Below are 20,069 nucleotides of genomic sequence, written 5' to 3' on the forward strand. Positions count from 1 at the left end.
TATTTGGAGCTGGAAGGATTCACTCTTTGTTTCTGCTGCATTATATATCATTGGATTGAGGACTTTTGGATTTGAGATTTTACAAGTAAGTTGGAGAATTGGTGTTGTTTGTATGATTTGGGCATTGCAAGTTTCAACTACAATTTTTTGTACTTTTCATCAGTTTTTTAAAATGTATAGTGGGTAGCCAGTAGGCCCAGAGCTACTCATAGGTCCATGAAAAAACTGTCCCTGTGGTGTCTGTTGAATTTAAACATAATGTTTGGCATGGATGGCATTGGATTGAATTACAAAATGTTTTTTTTTAGATATTTCACTTTTTTGGTGTGTGTTAAGTAAATGCCTTTGTTGTGGTGTGGTTATTGCTGTGTAACTTGCAAACCTTGTTTAGCCCCTGTGGATTTTGGTTTTTGCATTTTTCCATTAAACATTAAAGCTGTGTTCTTTAGCATGCCTCATTTGCTTTGGTGGCAGAGTGGCCTAAAGAACGGTGATGGATTAAACCCAGATCTTTTGACTGGGTGTGAGTGTTTGATTGATTCAGGTGCTCCGTCCATCACCACCCCCTTTTGTACTGCTTTTGGCCGCCATAAGTGTGGCAGGGTATGCTCAGACGTGAGACCCTTGCTCACTTTGCCACTGGATTCAAGCAAGCCGGGCTGAAGACGGCTGGAATGCCAGAAACCGGTCCTCGGAAGCTTGTTTCCGGTCCAGGGAAGACATGGCTTGGCAGTTCGGGCTGGACTGTTCCAATGAGGCACAGGGTCAGACTGATTAGCATATAGCCATGTCTGAACTGGGGTGGCAGAGTGGGCTAAAGAACGGTGATGGATTATACCCAGATCTTTTGACTGGGTGTGAGTGTTTGATTGATTTAGATGCTCCATCCATCACCACCCCCTTTTGTACCTCCTTTGCCTGGCCATTATAGGCCGGCTTGAGGTAATTGTTTTCCAGGCCTCGTGCTTGTTGTGATTGTGAGTGACCATGTCGCTGGTAACCATTTTGTGGTGGTAGTAGAGTAGTGTGCTTTTTTTGCCATATATACGCCTGCATGTCTTTACTTTCCTCCTCTTGGCCTATACTTCTTGTTGTTGTGGCCTGGCCATGTGGCTGGGGGCCATTTTGTGGAGCCAGCCAGAGTGCTTTTTCCGTAGACCTACAAGCTTGTGGCCTAGACTGCCAATATAGGCCTTTCAGCCAGTAGGCCCACAGCTACTCATGGGTGCAGGAAACCACTGTCTCTGTGGTGTCTGCTGAATTTAAACATAATTTAGGGCATGGATGGCATTGGATTGTATTGCAAAATGTGTTTTGGGGGTATTTCACTTTTTTGGTGTGTGTTAAATAAATGCCTCTGTTGGATGTGTGTGTGTGGTATGGTGGTTGTTGTGCAACTTGCAAACCTTGTTTAGCCCAGTGGATTTTCTTTATTGCATTTTTGCATTAAAGCTGTGTAGTCTAGCATGCCTCCTTTGCCTTGCTTGTCTTTCCTTTGTTCCTATTGGCCTATGGTTCTTGTTGTTGTGGCCCTGGTCATGTTGCTTGCGGCCATATGTGAAGCCCGGCAGTGTGCTTTTGCCATAGGCCTGCATTGTCTGTCTTCCCTTTCTTGTTGTTGTGGGTGGCCTGGCCATGTGGCTGGCAGCCATTTTGTGGAGCCAGACATTTTGCGTTTGCCATAGGCCTGCAAGCTTGTGGCCTAGTCTGCCAATATAGGCCTCTCAGCCAGTAGGCCCAGAGCTACTAATGGGTGCATGAAAGAACTTTATCTGTGGTGTCTGTTGAATGTAAACATCATTTAGGGCATCGATGGCTTTGGATTGAATTGCAAAATGTGTTTTTCTTTGGGGTATTTAACTTTTTTGGTGTGTGTTAAATAAATGCCTTTGTTGGATGTGTGTGTGTGTATGTGCGGTGTGGTTGCTGTTGTGTAACTTGCAAACCTTGTTTAGCCCTGTGGATTTTCGTTTTTTCATTTTTGCATTAAAGCTGTGTTGTTTAGCATGCCTCCTTTGCCTGGCCATTCTAGCCCTGCTTCAGGTCATTGTTTTCAAGGCCTCCTGCTTGTTGTGACTGTGATTGACCATGTGGCTGGTGGCCATTTTGTGGTGGTAGTTAAGTAGTGTGCTGCTTTTGCCATATATAGGCCTGCCTGTCTTACCTTTGTTCCTCTAGGCTTACTGCTTCCATCCCCTTTGCAGCTCCTTGAATGACGTGATGCGCAAATTAATGCCAAACAGGTTCCACTTCCATTACATTTGTATTTTTGTTTTTGTTATTCTTCTTTCCTATCCTTTCTGAGTGTACACAGTAACAGTATACCATGAAAGCCCTTGTTGTCAAAGTCTCACAAATGGCTACACTGTTGTTTTTTATTTAATAACTGAGTTAAACATTTTTTGCAATAGAATATAACACTAACAAGTGTGACCACCATGCACTAAGGTATATGGTATATATTATATTTGTTTCTTTGTACAAGTAGTAATTTAACCACAACAACAAATGCAACATTTGCCCCTGCATCAGCGGCACCAGAAAGAAAAAAAATCCAGCCTACAATTGTCAGCATATTTAGGTTGGATGGGCAGTATTTCTTTATTTATTTATTTTCACATTTGTAAAGCGCACTGTTATCAGACAGTGTCCTGGCGCTGAGTGACCACTGGTATGTATGACAGAAAGATTAATGTGTGAATAGCCATGTCTTCAGGGCCCTCCTGAAGGGCAGCAGGTCTGACGTCTGCCTAAGGGCCAATGGCAGAGCATTCCAGGCCTTGGCTGCTCCAAGAGAGAAACTCCTACCCCCCCAGCGAGCCTTCTTAACTCTGGGGACTACGATCAGTCCTTGATTGGCAGACCTTAGTGATCTTGTCGGTTTGTACCACTGGAAGAGAGGGGTCATGCAGTGAGGGCCCAGGCCTTTTAATGCTTTGAAAACTACACAGAGTGTCTTAAAAGCTATTCTTTTATGTACTGGCAACCAGTGTAGCTTTACCAGATCTTGTGCTACCGAAGAAAATTTGGGTGTGCCCGTGATCAGGTGGGCAGCCGCGTTTTGTAAAATTTGAAGTTTGTTCAGCAGCCCCTGTTGGGTATTTATGAGCAGGCTATTACAGTAGTCTAGCCGAGATATTACTAATCCCGTTACCACTGTCTTTCCATGTTCGTCGGGGAGAAAAGGCAAAACTTTTCGTATTGTTTGTAAGACATAGTGGATGGATGAGGACAGGGCGTTAACTTGAGGTCTAAATGAGAGAGTGTCGTTCATCAGAACCCCCAGGTTTTTGACATTAGTGACTGGAGAGGAGACTGTCCCCATTTCCTCAGGCCACCATCTTGGGGACCAAAAAGTGTCTTTGGCCCCGAACAGCAGGACTTCAGTTTTTGTTGAATTCTATTTAAGACAGTTTTCTGCCATCCAGTTGCTGACCTCACGCATACAGTTCTTAAACCTGTCGGCTGTGTCTTCCACTCCACCCGGTAGCAGCGACACTACAATCTGCGTGTCGTCTGCGTATGATGTTAGATTGAAGCCGAAAGATCTTATAACTGGCGCCAGGGTGGAGACGTACACATTAAAAAGAGTCGGACTCAGGAAGAACCCTGAGGGACTTCACAGGGGAGTGCAAAAGGGGCCGATTCAAAGTCTCCCAGTGCCACCACCTGAGTCCTGCTGGAGAGAAGGGCCTGCAAGATCTTTAGGGCCTTACCTTGAATTCTGCAGGCTCCCAACCAGTCCACCAACAACCTGTGGTGGACCGTATCGAAGGCCGCGGACAGGTCCAACAGGATCAGGGCAGCTCTGCCTCCTGCATCCATCACTTGTCTTATATCTTCGGCGGATTTTATCAGAGCTGATTCTGTACTGTGCCCTGTCCAGAATCCATGCTGAGACGGATCCAGACATTGCTCTGTCCCCAAAAATGCGCTCAGCTGAGTGTTCATAATACCCTCTATAATTTTAGCTGGCAGCGGTAACCTGGCGATGGGCCGATAGTTGTTAAAATCAGCCACATTTAGGTTAGATTTTTTTAGAAGGGGTAGAATCGATGCGTGTTTCCAGCGTATAGGGAACTCACCACTTTCCAGTATGTTATTGAAGAGTGGGGTGAGTCCCGCTGCTATGATGGATGGGACTGTTTTTACAATGGTGGTTGGGCAGGGATCATCAGGGGAGCCTGATTTAATCCTCTGTATCCGGTTCCTAACCTCCTCCTCGGTAATTGGGGAGAAGTTAAGTAACCTTTCCCTGTGCCTATCAGACTCTGAGATCTCTGTGTAAGTCACTGGAGGATTGACCTTAACTAAGTGATCCAGGGCATGAAAAATCTTCTCGACCTTCCCCTGAAAGAATTTGGCCGGATCTTCACATAGTTCCTGACTAGGGGGAGCTTCCACTGGTTTGGGGGCTGCTAAAGATGACACTGTGCGGAAAAGTTCTTTGGAGGAATCACTAGCTTCCTGAATGAGATTGGTGAAGAAGGCCCTTTTGGCCGATCTGATCATCTCTTTGTAGACTCCCAAATCTGCATTTAGTAGCTTTTTATCAGCCTCCTTGTAATTTTTCCGCTAGTTTCTTTCCAATTTTTCACATTTTACTTTATGATCCCTAATTTGTTCAGAGAACCATGGGGCTGATGGCCTAGAGCGCATAGAGTGGTACATTTTTTGAGGTGCTAATTGCAAACATGCGGAGTTTAGCCAGTTTGTGTAAGTTGTTGCCAATTCCTCAACAGTTCCTGAGGGGTACATCAATGAGGAACTAAGAAGGGTCTGGAGGGCCTTGTCGTCTATACTTTTCCATTTCCTAATTGTTCTGGGTGAGTTCATGACCTTACTAGACCTGGGGAGAAGGACTAGGGTAACACTAAAATGGATAGTGGCATGGTCCGACCAGGGGAAGGGTCAACTGCTGTGACCACCAGGTTAGGATGGTTGGAAAAAATGCCATCTAGGGTGTGTCCAGCCTTATGAGTCGGGCCCGTGACTTTTTGACAAAGCTCCACCCCCTGCAACAATTCAAGGAGTTCTCGAGTGTCAGTGTCAGATATACATTCCAGATGAAAATTGAAGTCACCAAGCTGGATGAATGTTTTGGCGCATATTGCTTCTTCTAGCAGGCTCCCCAGAGTCGAGAAAAAAGGGGCCTTAGCCCCCGGGGGCCAATAGAGTAGGCAGCCTTTTAGGGTTTGGTGGTTTGATATGGTGAGATTAAATGCAAGCGCTTCATCCGAGCTCCTTGCAAGGGTTTAAAACTTCCTCTTACTGAATTGTGGTAAATTACCGCCAATCCACCACCTTTCTTCCCTTTTCTGTTCTGTACAAAACAATCATAGTTGCGGGGGGGGGGCCTTTGACAATATCTGGGCCAGAGGCTGCATCCGTCCAGGATTCAGTTATAAATGCCACCATTACCTTTGACTCCAATATCAAGTCAGCCAGTTCGATGCTATGTTTCACCAGGGACCTGGCGTTGAGCAGCATGCATTTTACTGTCAGTACGAACACAACCACCCAACGGTACGTCTGTACAATGCGAAGCTGGGGAAAATGTAAGCGCGGGACCTTCTCCCTTTTTTTTGTGGAAGAGTTGCTGTTCCGGCACTACATCATAACGTGATGGAATTGTTTGGACAAGCTTTGCAGCAGAGTGCTGTTCACAATATCCACCTGACAACAGCCATGTGGACCAGTTGCCAAGCCACTGATTACATGTGCATCACTGCACACTGGATCTCTTTTGTGGGGGTTAGAGAAAAGATGGGTGTTGTTGACACTGCAGAGATTTTAATGCCACTTGTAAACATGCAACTGCAGCCATGTTCGCCATGGAGAAATCTCATACTGCTAAAAACTTTTTGGAAGAGTTTAACAGCAAGGTCTTTGAATGGCTGCACACAAGAGGGCTTAACATTGGTTTTGTTGCCACGGAGAATGCCAGTAATATAGTTAAGGCCATGCTCACTGGTGGCTATTTCAGGGTCCTGTGTTTGGTGCACTGTATTAATATCATTGTTCAAGACTTTCTGAAAAAAGAAGACCAAGTCAGCAACTTACTGACCAACTGCAGAAGAATATGCACACACTTCAGCCATTCTTTTAAAGCCCGAAAGCAGCTGAGGATCATTCAACATGAGCATAGAATGCCAGTCAAAGCACTCCTCCAGGAGGTGCCAACATGTTGGAACTCAACTTATTACATGCTTGATCGTCTGTTTGATCAGTACAGACAAATCAATGACTATGTCATGCAAAGACTAGGGGATGTTTGTGCTACTGTGGCATGACCGTTGAGATGGACCAATGGAGGCTAGTTAAATGCCTGACAGAGATGCTACTTCCTTTTGAGCTCTTCACACGTGAAGCCAGCAAGGAGGACTGTACTATGGGCGAAGCTATACCATTGTTACACATGCTAGAGCAACAGATGAAGGCGGTGTCTGAATTGTACAAAGGTGTGGAGAAAAAGAGAAGCATATGAGTTGGTGGAGAGCTTAGCCCTTCGCTTTGCTGAAAATGCAAGGGTGCAAACTAGCATTTGTGTCACAATTCTGGATGCACGGTACAAATCAGCACTGAACGCAAATAAATCAATTCCTTTTTGAGAAGTGGACTTTGCCCAGTACAAAACTTGGATTGCTAAGGCAGCCTGTGACTTGAAAAATGAATGGCTGTTAATTAAAGGCGCGCTACTCCAACCCACAACAAGTACTGCAGCAGGGCATCCAGCGTCAAGTTCAACTTCAGAGCCAGGGGGCAGTGCGTTTGGCTCACAGCAGTCACCAACAAAAGCAAGAACAGGATCACCAGCCCCAAGAAAATCAGCACAGGATTGGTATCTACACCAAGGGCTTGTTAGGTCCAGCGCTGATGCAAAGGCAAAAGAAACCCAGCACAGCAGAGCACGCCTGATCATTGAGCGGATGGTCCAGGCCTATCTGGATGACCCAACAGAGGTCTTCATTGATCAAAACCCATTTGTGTATTGGTATGGGAAAATGCGCCACTGGCCAGTGCTCAGCAGGCTGGCAATAAACTATCTGGCTTTTCCTGTCGCAAGTGTCTCTTCTGAGCATGTTTTCAGTGCTGCTGGTGCCATTGTAACAGTGAAGAGGACCAGTCTCTCGCCCAAAAACGTGGAGAGGTTGACCATGATCAAAATGAATCAGCACTTTATACCACTGAATTACAAAATTCAAGAATAACAGCAGAAAGATGAGGACAGCGACATAGGTGATGGAAGTAGTGTGTTAGATGATTACCTACTTCAGGTTGAACCACCAGAGTTTGAGGACGAGCTATACTTCCCTGACAATTAGACTTTCAACTTGTTACTTTCTTACTTCCTTATTTACTTTTATTATTTGTGTGTGTCTCTGTCTTTCTGGTTTAAATCACAACAAATCCAACACCACCGTCTTCTCTTTTTATTGCCATATTGGAGTTACAGCTGTGTACATTTAAGTCCACTCCCTCGAGTCCTGCTCCATCCTCCTCCCGACTAGGGGTGAGTGGAATTTGCATTAAGCAAATCTCCGCGAAACGGTAAAAAATATCTGCGAACATGCAAAAATTCTGCGAACATGCAGAATTGCTTGTTTGCGATGCTTTTTTACTGTTCCCAATCGCTGTTTGCGTGTTCGGTGGGAAATATCTTGCGAACACGCATTTTGAGAACGCAAACAATCAAAAAATTTCACGAAGTCACAGAACGCAGAATTTTGTGCAATTTTGCTTTCTCCGCGAAACGCGAAATTACCCAAATTCCGCAAGCAGAACGGAATTTAACGCCCAGGCCAACTCCTGACTCGCCCTAAATCTATTTCCCTCAAGCTAGATGATTGGATGGAGGATAGTACAAGAAATGTTGCCTCATCCAGTCCCTCCAAAAGAAGCGGAACATGATGACTACAGCTATCCTCCTTTCCGAGCCGAGAGAGACCGCCCCTTAACTTAAGATGAGAAGGAACAGGTAATGAATGGTATGCATTGGATGCTGACTCTGAGTGATTGGTGTTTGTGTTGTTTGTTGCGCATGAAGTGAAGTCGAAGTGTACTAGTAACTATTTAATCTACACACTACAATTGACTCAAGTCAATGTTTCCCTTCTTGTTGTTTAATAACAAAATTGTACTTCTACTGCAGGCAGATCCATTGCATTTTTGAATATGGAATCTGTACTCACTCAAGACACTGCAGACTGAGTGGTACAACACCATCATGATGACCACAGTGACATAGTATCTTCGCAGTCAGTCAGTAGGATCAGAGATGATTGATGGAATAAATCAGGGCATGTTTCATGAGTGACATAAAAGGTACACAAGTCAAGAACAACCACAGCTGACCTACATGTCTGTGTAGGTGTGAAGTCGAGTCATGTGTCTCACAACTGTAGTAGTGTTATGAATGACAGCTGTGCATTGATTTAGTTACTTACTTTGGTAAATGCTATGTTGCTGTATTTGTGTGCTGTGTCAGGCTCACTCAAAATCTGAGCTAAGTGGAGGTTGGCTGGGCACCGTGGGCCTGCTCTGTCCTGTTGCAGGTTAATGCTGGAAACCGACAACAGAGTAGACATGGTTTAGTCTTGCCGCCTCTCAAAGTGTTTTCACTCCTCCGTAAATTATGCTTTTTTTCCTCCTTGATTTTTCAATATCCCTTTTGTTTTTTCATCTACACTTACAGGCCAGCCTTTACCCTGTGCTAAACAGAGAAAAACAACTCACACTCACCTACCAATCCGCATCCGCCAGGCAGGCAGCGGCACCCAAGATTGATGGACATGGCATCCATGGAAGGGAGGACCAAGATAGTCTAGTTAGTAAGTACTACTTATCATTAACCATCAAGTCATCATCATGCATGCATTTCTTTTTTCTCCCTAAACAGATTTATGAATATGATGGTCATCTGCCAAGATTGTGTGTGTGTGTTGTTGTTGTCCATGTGTACTGTTTGTCTTTGTCAAACCTTTCCCTCAAATACCCCTTCCCAACATTTCATCAAACCCTAACCCTCTTTCCCCAGGCTGTGTGATTTATATTGAGGTGTGACTGAATTAAATTTACACCAATAATTGATCACACACTTGCTGGGGTGGATGTGGTGAATACAACACTAATTCAATTTGAAGGCAGGGCGAGGATCTTCTTCTTCTGCTTGCCTACCCATGCTCAGTATATTTGCAAGTCAATCAATCCATGATAATTAATTGCCAGCATCAATTGGATTAATCCTCCTCCTTTTAGAGCACTAAAGGTTACACTTGTGTTGAGTGACTCAACACAACTACAGTTTGTAACTTGTTGTACTGGGCTATCCCCACCACCATTATTTTTTATTTTATTTTAGCATTACTAATCAGCATTATTATGGTTTATTGTTTGGCAGTATTCTTGTGTACTGTACTGTAATTCGCTCAACTACTCCTTCCAGAGTCTCTTTCAGGCAACTGAATGTCTAATTTTCTTTTTTTGCAAATACTACTGCCAGTGTTTACTACTACCACCACAACCATGGCATCTTGGGAAACCAAACCATCATCATCATGCAGCCATAGCTGTTCCTAGGTTTAAATAGCAATCACAGGTAAGAGTAGAAGCTTGGGGGAGGCATAATAATAATTGAAATTGATTCATTAATTCACACACCCACACCCTTGAGTCCCGTTGTAGAATGCAAAGACTAGGAGGAAAGACTGACAGTACGAGTAGGACAAGTCACTCAGTGAGGGTACCGCATCTATCTGTTCATGTGTTACAAAAAATCTGCAGATTATTTAAATCAAAAACTGGCTGTGGCCCTGCAGCAGCAAAGGAAACCATGTGACGTAAAAGAGTAACCCCCCACAAAACATTTACATGATATGTAAAGTATAAGTATAAATATAATTTAATTCCCTAACAAAAATAAACTATGTAAAAAATAATCCCACTTCACCTGACCCACCCATCTCCCTAACCCCAACCAATGTCCCAAAAGAATAGTACAACCAATGTCCGGTCAAAAATAAAATTGTCCACAGATAAAAGGTATATAGACCTAATTTTTTCCCAACCTGATCCAATGCCTACCCCCCAAAGAAAGAAATAAGTAAGGGGCAATCCAACGAGATCTCTCTATCTGCGGGCTAGCAGTCGCCGGTTAACCTGCCAGGACCTCCTGCTTTAGTTCCTTTACCTGCTCCCCTAGGCGCACCATTTGGAGGAGCATGCAGCGCTTAAAAGATTGACAATTGCATCCACAGGGGGTGGGCAGCAGTTTTTGATGAAGTGCGGCGGGCGGCTGCCAGACCGGGGTGCCGTACCACTGGAGGGGCCTGGCTGCAGCCCCGGGCATTGGAGGAGGCTGCAGCTACTGCTGCCTCCTCCCCCGCTAGAACCACCAGCTGCATGGCCTCCAGCTTCCGGCACCGGGCCATGGCTGCTAACTCCTTCCTGTATGGTCTAGATGATGTTGGTTCAGAAGGAGTAACTATATCAAGAAGATAAAAGAATATTTTTGTAACCAATATACTCTTAGCAAAACAGTAAGACAAATAAATTCTAAACATAGTGGTACAGTAGCACTAGCAAGCACAGTACATAACATGTGTGGTACCTATCCTCCCACTTCCTCGACCTCTAACATTTGTTGGAGTTTCAGGCATTATGATCCTACTAGCACTATGGACTCACTCAAGTACACCAGTCTTCTTCTTCTCTCTTGTTTAGCTTAATTTAGTAACCTTGTTGTAGCCAGCTCAGTCAGCTTGTGCCCAAGACACATACTCATGGCAATGCAGACTCATGTTAGTTTTATTTACTACTGTCTGCATGTGGGGAAGCTGACTACTATACAATCACCTTATTTTCCTATTATGGGTGGCACTGGCTATACTCTGTTATATCAAGGGCAACTGCTCAATTTCACTTTCAACCTGCCCTGACTACTATACTACAACAAGGCAGATGATATCTGATTCAAATGATCATTGGTTATATATGGGACGATATGAGGTACTTTGTTTTGATTGATAGTGTAACCATGCAGCCGATAGGCTATCCATGGCAGGTCTGACACAGTCAAAAATAAATTACCATAGGTAGGGACAGAGCCTTGAGACCCTCACGTAGCGCCTTGAGACCCTCGCTGCTGAGTAGCACGCTTTACATAAATTCCTGATTGATTGATTGATTGTAGGGAGTGGGCCTCGGACTTGGATGGAGGCCCTAGATAACAACATACATACACAATATATATGCTGTGCTTGCAAACTACTGTGAGTCAAGGGAGTATTAGGAAAATTCAACTTCTATTCTCCTTGGCTTTGCTACTCTAGCACGATTTCTTTTACTTTTACATTCTCTTCAAAGACTCTTCATCCAGTGACAGTCTCCACCTATGCTATCTATGATGAATACCACCCAGGCATCCAGCCATTCAAAGTAAACATGTCTATCATTCTTCTTAATCTCTCAACAAACCTTAGTTTGTTTCACCAACAACAAAAACCACCACCCATGCATCCTTCCTTCCTTGCTCGCCTTTGAGTTTGTCCCATGAAACACCCCGGAGGATTCTTGCCATCCACCCATACAGTTCACCCACCCAGGCAGGCATGTTTTCTTTCACCATCCACCCATCTTTCAACCACACATGCATCTGATTCCTATCAGCCACCTATGCATGCATCCCACGCATCCTTTCCTGCCAGTCATATATATTACATCTCGTCCGTCCTTCATCCTGCCATCCTTCTTTCCCTTTTCGTTCAACCCATCCATCAAGGTCAAATGATCTGACTCTTACTCTCCTTCATAAAACTTTCACAGCTGAGTTGAAGTCAGTTAAATGAGGCCATTAGTTGCTCAACTACTCCAGTCGCTAATGCTATTTCTAATGCTTAGTAAAGAGTGTCTTCTTCAACCGTTTTTCACAACAACTTAGTCGCTCTCAACTTACACAATACCCTAGCAGCGAGTGTGTAACTATTGTCAATAACTCCTGCCACTGCTGTTGGGTAACCCACCCCTGTGGCAGCTGCCGCATCCACTGCTCCCTCCTGGCTGGCATCGCCTGACCCGTCACTGGAGGTCGTGGTTGGTACGTCTAGAAAAAACATGCACATTTTTTAGATGCCATATACACCTTCCCCTATTTTTCAATAGCAAGATTGAAGAAAAAGTTAAAATACATAAATTTACCACATACATCACTACAAATCGGGTACTAGAGTAGAGTAGACACTACTAGTTGTAGTATGTCCCATCCTATCACAAATAGTAAAATATCTGGTTGGGCATTCTGTTGGTGAGAATTGTCGAAAAGCCTCTCAAAGACTGGACTCAGAGGCTAGAGCTATTGGTGAATCTGAGTTTTAATTAAACCTTTTAAATAAAGAGTGGCCAACTGGGCACGCTTAGCTTCAGAAAGACTAAAAATAGTAGTTTTTGTCACGGCTGTTGATCCTCAGGGTCGGAATGATGCTCTAATGGGTCCACCTCCAGACGCCCCTGCACTCTAGCTAATTACCTCAGAGTGCAAGGTAGTCAGGCGAGGGAAAATATGGGTCGAAGGACAGGAACATCCGGGACAGGGACCTGAAATGACAAGAGGCATGCGTTAACTAAATCCCCCGTTATTCTACTCTTCAACTCACTGTTGTTATCACGAACCCTCACCTGATACTGCTCAGGATATGGCTCTTCCCCTGTTTGTACCCCTTCTTTAGCTAAAGGTAGAACAACAAAACAATGGTTATAACTCTCTGGTAACCCCCTATGTTTTAGGTGTATGTGCTTTAATATCCCAGCACTCATTCACTCACCAGTCGCCAAAGAAGGGGAAGTAGTAATGAGATCACTGAAGGAAATAAGGAAGGAACAGGCTCTTCCTCCGCTCTTTATCTTTAGATAGAATCTCCAATGTTCCTGATAGAAATAATAGAGTAACCAAACTGAAATACAGCCACCCGGCTTTTCACTCTGAGTAAGTTATACGGAAACAATGTTTTTCACAACCAAATTAGGAGGGGGCAATCCAGCGTCTCCTAATCTCGGTAAACACTTTATCAAATGAGCTCACAAACTTGGCGTGCAGTGAAGGGGGAAATCCAAGCGTCTTCACATGCACGTCCGGAAAAGTAACAAAAAGAACCCAAAGGCGTGGAGGGGGCAATCCGGCGTCTCACACGCAAAGAACAAACTAAGCACCAGCCGGTGCCAAGAACACAGTATATAGGCTATAAGCGTGAGCGAACTGGAGGGGGCAATCCGGCGTCTCCAAGTTCCTCACGGAATAACAACAACAGTTCCGCAAGTGCGCTGAGGGAGCAATCCGGCGTCTCACGCGCCTTGCGGATGACTCACGCAAGAACAGTCAACACCCGTCTCGCTTCCAGCTTGCTCTACAGCCGCAGAGCAAAAAGAGGAACCTCACCTTCCCAGCAGATCCGCGGGGACAGGGCGTCCGCCAACAACAGCATACTATTGGACAAATCACGAGCACCTATTGCAAGGTCCCACCTGTCTTTATGCACTCTGTCATCAGCCCCCTAGGTGCAAAGCATTCTGGTAGATGTAGTTCATCATCTGGGCAGGCACATTTGTCAGACCCTGACAGTATGCCCCCCCGCCCTGTGCCTCCTAGCACCAGGCTTTCCCGGATTACGGGCATAGAATGAACGGATCAATCGAGGGGCATGCACCTCATGACTGGGCTCCCATGAGTCATCCTCAGAGCCGTATCCCTTCCAGGCGACAAGGAACCACAGCTTCCCCTGACGGAGCCTCGCATCCACGATGCTACGCACCTCGTACTCCAGTTGGCCATCTCTCAGCACTGGCGGGGCGGCCTTGCTCCTTACAGAACCAGCCGACTTCAACAGGCTGCTGTGAAACACAGGATGTATTCTCATGGACATGGGCAACTTCAATTTGTAGGCCACGGGATTGATCCTTTTGATGACCACGTACGGACCAATGAAACGTGGGTGAAATATGCTGCGATAACGGAATCGAATGTTCTTTGTGGACAACCAAACTCTGTCCCCGACCTCATACAACGGACTCTCCTGTCGATGCTTATCCGCCCATTTCTTGTATACGGTCTTTGCTCGGACAAGGGTTTTCTGTATTCGTTGATGTGACTCCAACAAGGCCTTCACATGGGCGGCCACCGTAGGGTGGTTCTGAATTTCCTCTGGTATGGTTAATGGAAGGGTGTTAGCATGAAAGCCGGTATTGGCCTTGAACGGTGTTTCCCCAGTTGAGCTATGCCATGCATTATTATAGGACAACTCAGCCAGCCAGAGAAGAGAGACCCAAGAACGGCTAGCTTCTTCTGAATAGCACCTCAAGTACTGTTTTAGTGTCTGATTCAGTCTTTCGGTCTGTCCATCCGTCTGAGGGTGGAAACTGGTGGATAGAGCGTCCTCCACCCTCAGCGCCTTGCACCACATACGCCAGAACCGAGCCACGAACTGTGGTCCCCTGTCCGAGACGATCACGCGAGGAATTCCGTGTATCCGGACCACCTGTGTCAATAGTAATTGAGCAGTTTGACTGGCAGTAGGTAGATTTTTGCATGGAATAAAGTGTCCCATTTTGGTCAAACTGTCTACCACCACCATGATAGCGTTGTACCCTTGGTCCATAGGCAACCCTACGATGAAGTCCATGCTAATGGTGTGCCAAGGACGGGACGGAGTGGGTAGTGGTCTGAGTTTCCCACGACTCATGGAACGATCCCCTTTTGCCCTTGCACAAGTATCGCAGTGTCCAATCCACTTTTCTACATCTCTTGACATTGTCTCCCACCAGAAGTGTCGCTTTACCAGATGGATGGTTTTTGTCACCCCCGGATGCCCGGCCAGCACTTCCCCATGACACCAGTTGAATGCCTGAAGCCGTAGATCGTGAGAGGGAAGAAACAATTTCCCTCCATGCAAGGGGACCCCGTGTTGTAGACTTCGGAGGCGGTTCTGGCTCACCCACTTCTGCCATTGCACTTGGTTTCATTCTTTCCGTACTTGTTCTATAAAGCGATCAGCTGTTATTAAACAAACCACTTTCTCGGGTGCAATGATCGCTTTTGGTTGTTCTTTTTCCGTTGTCTGTTCACTCCCTAGTCTGGAAAGTGAGTCTGCTTTCTTGTTTTCAGTTCCAGGCCGAAAGGTGACGATGAAATTATATTCCGCGAAAAACAGCATCCACCTCACTTGTCGTTGCGATAAGTGACGAGCCGTTTTCATGAACAACAAATTCCTGTGGTCGGAATACACCGTTATGGTGTGTTGTGACCCCCACAGGTAATGTCTCCACTCTTGGAAGGCTCGTTTTATTGCCAACAGTTCTTTTTCAGAAATTGAGTAGTTGCTTTCAGCGGAGTTCAATTTCCTGGACAGGAAGGCAACTGGATGTAACTGGCCTGTGACCCTATCTCTTTGCGATAGGACTGCTCCTACTGCGACATCAGAGGCGTCCGCCTCCACTATGAAAGGCAAGTCCAGTTGAGGATGCTTCAGGATAGGGGCAGAAACAAACGCTTCCTTCAACAGTTCAAACGCCCTCATGGCTACGGTGTTCCACTGAAAGGGAACTCCTTTGCGTAATAACTTGGTGATGGGTGAAGCCAACAAGGAGAACTGTGAAATAAAACGTCTGTAATAATTGGCAAAGCCAAGAAAGCATTGCACCTCTTTCACGCTCTTTGGCACTGGCCATGCACTCACCGCATCAACCTTCCTCTCTGCCATGTGAAACCCCTTAGGTGTGAGTATAACCCCCAGAAATTCCACTTCCTCTACATCAAACTCGCATTTACTGAGCTTGCAGTAGAGCCGGTATTCCAACAGCCTCTGTAACACCAGGAGAACATGACCAGTGTGCTGGTTACGTGAATCAGAATATACAAGGATGTCATCTATATATACGATGACGAACTGGTCCAGGTATTCCTTCAAGACATCATTAAGGAAGTACTGGAATGCCGCCGGGGCATTGCAAAGCCCGAACGGCATTACCAGGTACTCGAAGAGACCATATCTGGTCTTGAAGGCCGTCTTCCACTCATCACCGCTACGAATCCTGACCAAGTGGTAGGCACCACGGAGATCCAACCGTGTGTAGATCACTGGCTCTCTCACCTGGTCCAGTAGCACAGGGATGAGGGGAAGAGGGTACCGGTTCCTTATGGTCTGCTTATTTAACTGGCGATAGTCAATGAGGGTACGTAACTCCCCATTGGCCTTCGTCGTAAAAAACAAAGGGGACGCTGCCGGTGAACGGGAAGGTCTAATGAACCCTATAGTACTAAAGTGTGTCAGGTATTCTTGCAGATGTTTGGACTCAAGCTCTGACAAGGCGTACACCCTGCAAGAGGGAACAACAGCGCCTTCCACCAAATCTATTCTACAATCGTACTCCCTATGGGGAGGAAGTACTTCAGCCTGTGCTTCACTAAACACCTCACTGTACTCGTGGTATTCTCTAGGTAGGACGGTTACTTTTTCCGCCGCAGTGGCTATGTGTGTTATCTGGGCCAAGGCTATCGTATGTGATGAAGGGGTACTCATACAAGTGGTCTGACATTCCTCTGACCGAAAGCTCACAGTTTTTTCTCTCCAGTCTATGGAAGGGTTGTGTTTTTCTAACCATGGGATACCCAGTATTAGCTCGTATTGCGGAGCCTCGATGATGTTCAAAATTATACTCTCAGTATGTTTGACAATACTGTTCTCCAGAACCAATACCACCTCTTCAGTACGTTCAATGATAGGACCAGACTTCAAGGGGGTACCATCTACTGCCAACACGGTTTCTGGATTTTTTGTGGTCACTCTGCCCAGCCCCAAACGGCGCACAAGGCCTTCGTCCACAAAATTCCCAGTAGCCCCTGAGTCTATCATGCTCCACACTGCATGTTCTTTGCCCTGACTCAACAATAAGGAGGATAAGGCAATATGTGTTATAGGGGCCTTGCCATCAACCGAGGCTCGTGATTCTGTCACAGCTGTTGATCCTCAGGGTCGGAATGATGCTCTAATGGGTCCACCTCCAGACGCCCCTGCACTCTAGCTAATTACCTCAGAGTGCAAGGTAGTCAGGCGAGGGAAAATATGGGTCGAAGGACAGGAACATCCGGGACAGGGACCTGAAATGACAAGAGGCATGCGTTAACTAAATCCCCCGTTATTCTACTCTTCAACTCACTGTTGTTATCACAAACCCTCACCTGATACTGCTCAGGATATGGCTCTTCCCCTGTTTGTACCCCTTCTTTAGCTAAAGGTAGAACAACAAAACAATGGTTATAACTCTCTGGTAACCCCCTATGTTTTAGGTGTATGTGCTTTAATATCCCAGCACTCATTCACTCACCAGTCGCCAAAGAAGGGGAAGTAGTAATGAGATCACCGAAGGAAATAAGAAAGGAACAGGCTCTTCCTCCGCTCTTTATCTTTAGATAGAATCTCCAATGTTCCTGATAGAAATAATAGAGTAACCAAACTGAAATACAGCCACCCGGCTTTTCACTCTGAGTAAGTTATACGGAAACAATGTTTTTCACAACCGAATTAGGAGGGGGCAATCCAGCGTCTCCTAATCTCGGTAAACACTTTATCAAATGAGCTCACAAACTTGGCGTGCAGTGAAGGGGGAAATCCAAGCGTCTTCACATGCACGTCCGGAAAAGTAACAAAAAGAACCCAAAGGCGTGGAGGGGGCAATCCGGCGTCTCACACGCAAAGAACAAACTAAGCACCAGCCGGTGCCAAGAACACAGTATATAGGCTATAAGCGTGAGCGAACCGGAGGGGGCAATCCGGCGTCTCCAAGTTCCTCACGGAATAACAACAACAGTTCCGCAAGTGCGCTGAGGGAGCAATCCGGCGTCTCACGCGCCTTGCGGATGACTCACGCAAGAACAGTCAACACCCGTCTCGCTTCCAGCTTGCTCTACAGCCGCAGAGCAAAAAGACGAACCTCACCTTCCCAGCAGATCCGCGGGGACAGGGCGTCCGCCAACAACAGCATACTATTGGACAAATCACGAGCACCTATTGCAAGGTCCCACCTGTCTTTATGCACTCTGTCATCAGCCCCCTAGGTGCAAAGCATTCTGGTAGATGTAGTTCATCATCTGGGCAGGCACATTTGTCAGACCCTGACAGTTTTAGAGAGAGTCATAGCAGAGGCAGTTAGAGGGAAGGATAACAAGAATTTAGAAACAGATAGTCTAGATCCACGAAGAATTGGTAAAAATAAAATTAGGAAACAGAAATGATAGTTCGAAAAAAATAAGGTGCAGTAAAAGTTAGGAAAATATAATTACTAATATTAACAACAGGAAGACTTACTAGGGCCAACAGCAGAGTCCTCGGTAGAGGAGCAGTCTGGTCCTGGCCCTGGCGTTCTCCAGCTGCTCCCGCCAACTCCGACCCATCTTCTTGCCTCTGGGTGAAGATCATGTAAGATATAATAAAGGAAGAGACAAACATTGATGATTGGTGTGAAACAAATAAAATATTTTTAAAAAACATTTTGGAAATAACAAGTGCAATGAAATTGACCAATCTAATCTGATCGACTGGTAGTATCGCTGGATTCCTGGCCCATCTAGTTATTATTTATGAACACTAATCCGGTGTTCCATTCTGATTCCAGAATACTTCGCCTAAGCACCACCTGACCTACACCATCTAATCAGATGGGCCAATTGTTGACTAAGTCTGCATTTCCATTTATTTCAGTCCTCAAAATGCATAGATGGAGGACACATGTATACATTTTTGCATACACCAAACTGCTGTTTGGTTGCTTGCTGCTGATGTTCTGCTAAGCATATTACTCGCTCACTAAACAAACTACAAAAGGTTCTACGAAGGACTGGAGTAAGCAGCACTCAACAGCACATGACATGACAAAGGATGTGTCACGCAGACCCCTTGAAGATTACCATCTAATACTAAGTAACTAAACTACCTATCCACCACTATCTTAGTGACAGGAGGACAAAGGAAGGACTAGAATCTCTCTAGCATTACCTAACTTAAGTTTTCTAAAGTAAACCTTTACATAATCAGCCCAAGTGAGCGCAAAGTTGCAAACAACCAGTAAGATTAGTAGCTCAGAGGATATGTGTCTAGAAGGATAACAATCACAGAAGATTTTTAAACTTAATTTACCTGCAATGTAAGCAGCAGCATTCTTGCTATTCGGAAAATATTTATATTCGCAATAATAATAATAACACAGTCTTGAAAACACACAATACTACTAGTATTAGCTACTCACCAACCACGACACCTAGCAGGTCCAGCAGGTTCTGCTACCGGTCAAAGATGTCTGACCACTGGTGGGTCAGCTGGTCATGGGTGCGCCGGACCCCAGAGCAGCAAACACTGCCCGCCGCACCCTCGCTCACCGGCGGTGATGCTCCTGGGTAACGTACCCGGAGCCAGGCCTTCCGCCTAATGCCAAGGTCAAGGGGAGTTGGTGCTGCACAAAAAAAACCAGGGCGCCCACCTCCGCCTCACCGAACAGGGACCGGACCTGCACCTCTGGTGGCGCCGTCTGCTGCAAGGCAGGCGTCTCTTTGGCTCAGGCGCCTTGCCTTTTGAGCCGGTACCATTTCCCTTAGCCATGGTTCTGGGGTAGGCGGGCGGAAAAGAACATTTTGTAGGAAAAAATTAAGTTTGGGAAAGAAGTAGGAGAGTAAAGAAGAAAGTAATATAAAACACTAGAAAAGTTTAAAAACGCAGTAAAAGTAGAAATAAATGGCAAAATATAGACTTAGGGACAGAGAGGGCTAGATAATAAATAAAAAAGTTCAGAAAAACAGTGTAAAAAAGAAAAGAAATGATTGAAAAAATTGGAGAGGGATTGAAAAACAGGCTCCAGAACCATGCAAAAGATAAGAAAACGACCGCGTGGTGAAGTTTGCACAATATTTCCCCTGAACATGTCATCCGGGTTGCCGAACATCAAAAACATCTCATGAGCATACGCGAGCACAGGCAAGCACGCAGAAACAAGCAACTATGCTTGCTCGTGTAGCTACGCGTAGCGTCACAGAC

The sequence above is a fragment of the Lissotriton vulgaris genome, chromosome 9 (assembly GCF_964263255.1).
Source record: "Lissotriton vulgaris chromosome 9, aLisVul1.2, whole genome shotgun sequence".
Lineage (NCBI taxonomy): Eukaryota > Metazoa > Chordata > Amphibia > Caudata > Salamandridae > Lissotriton > Lissotriton vulgaris.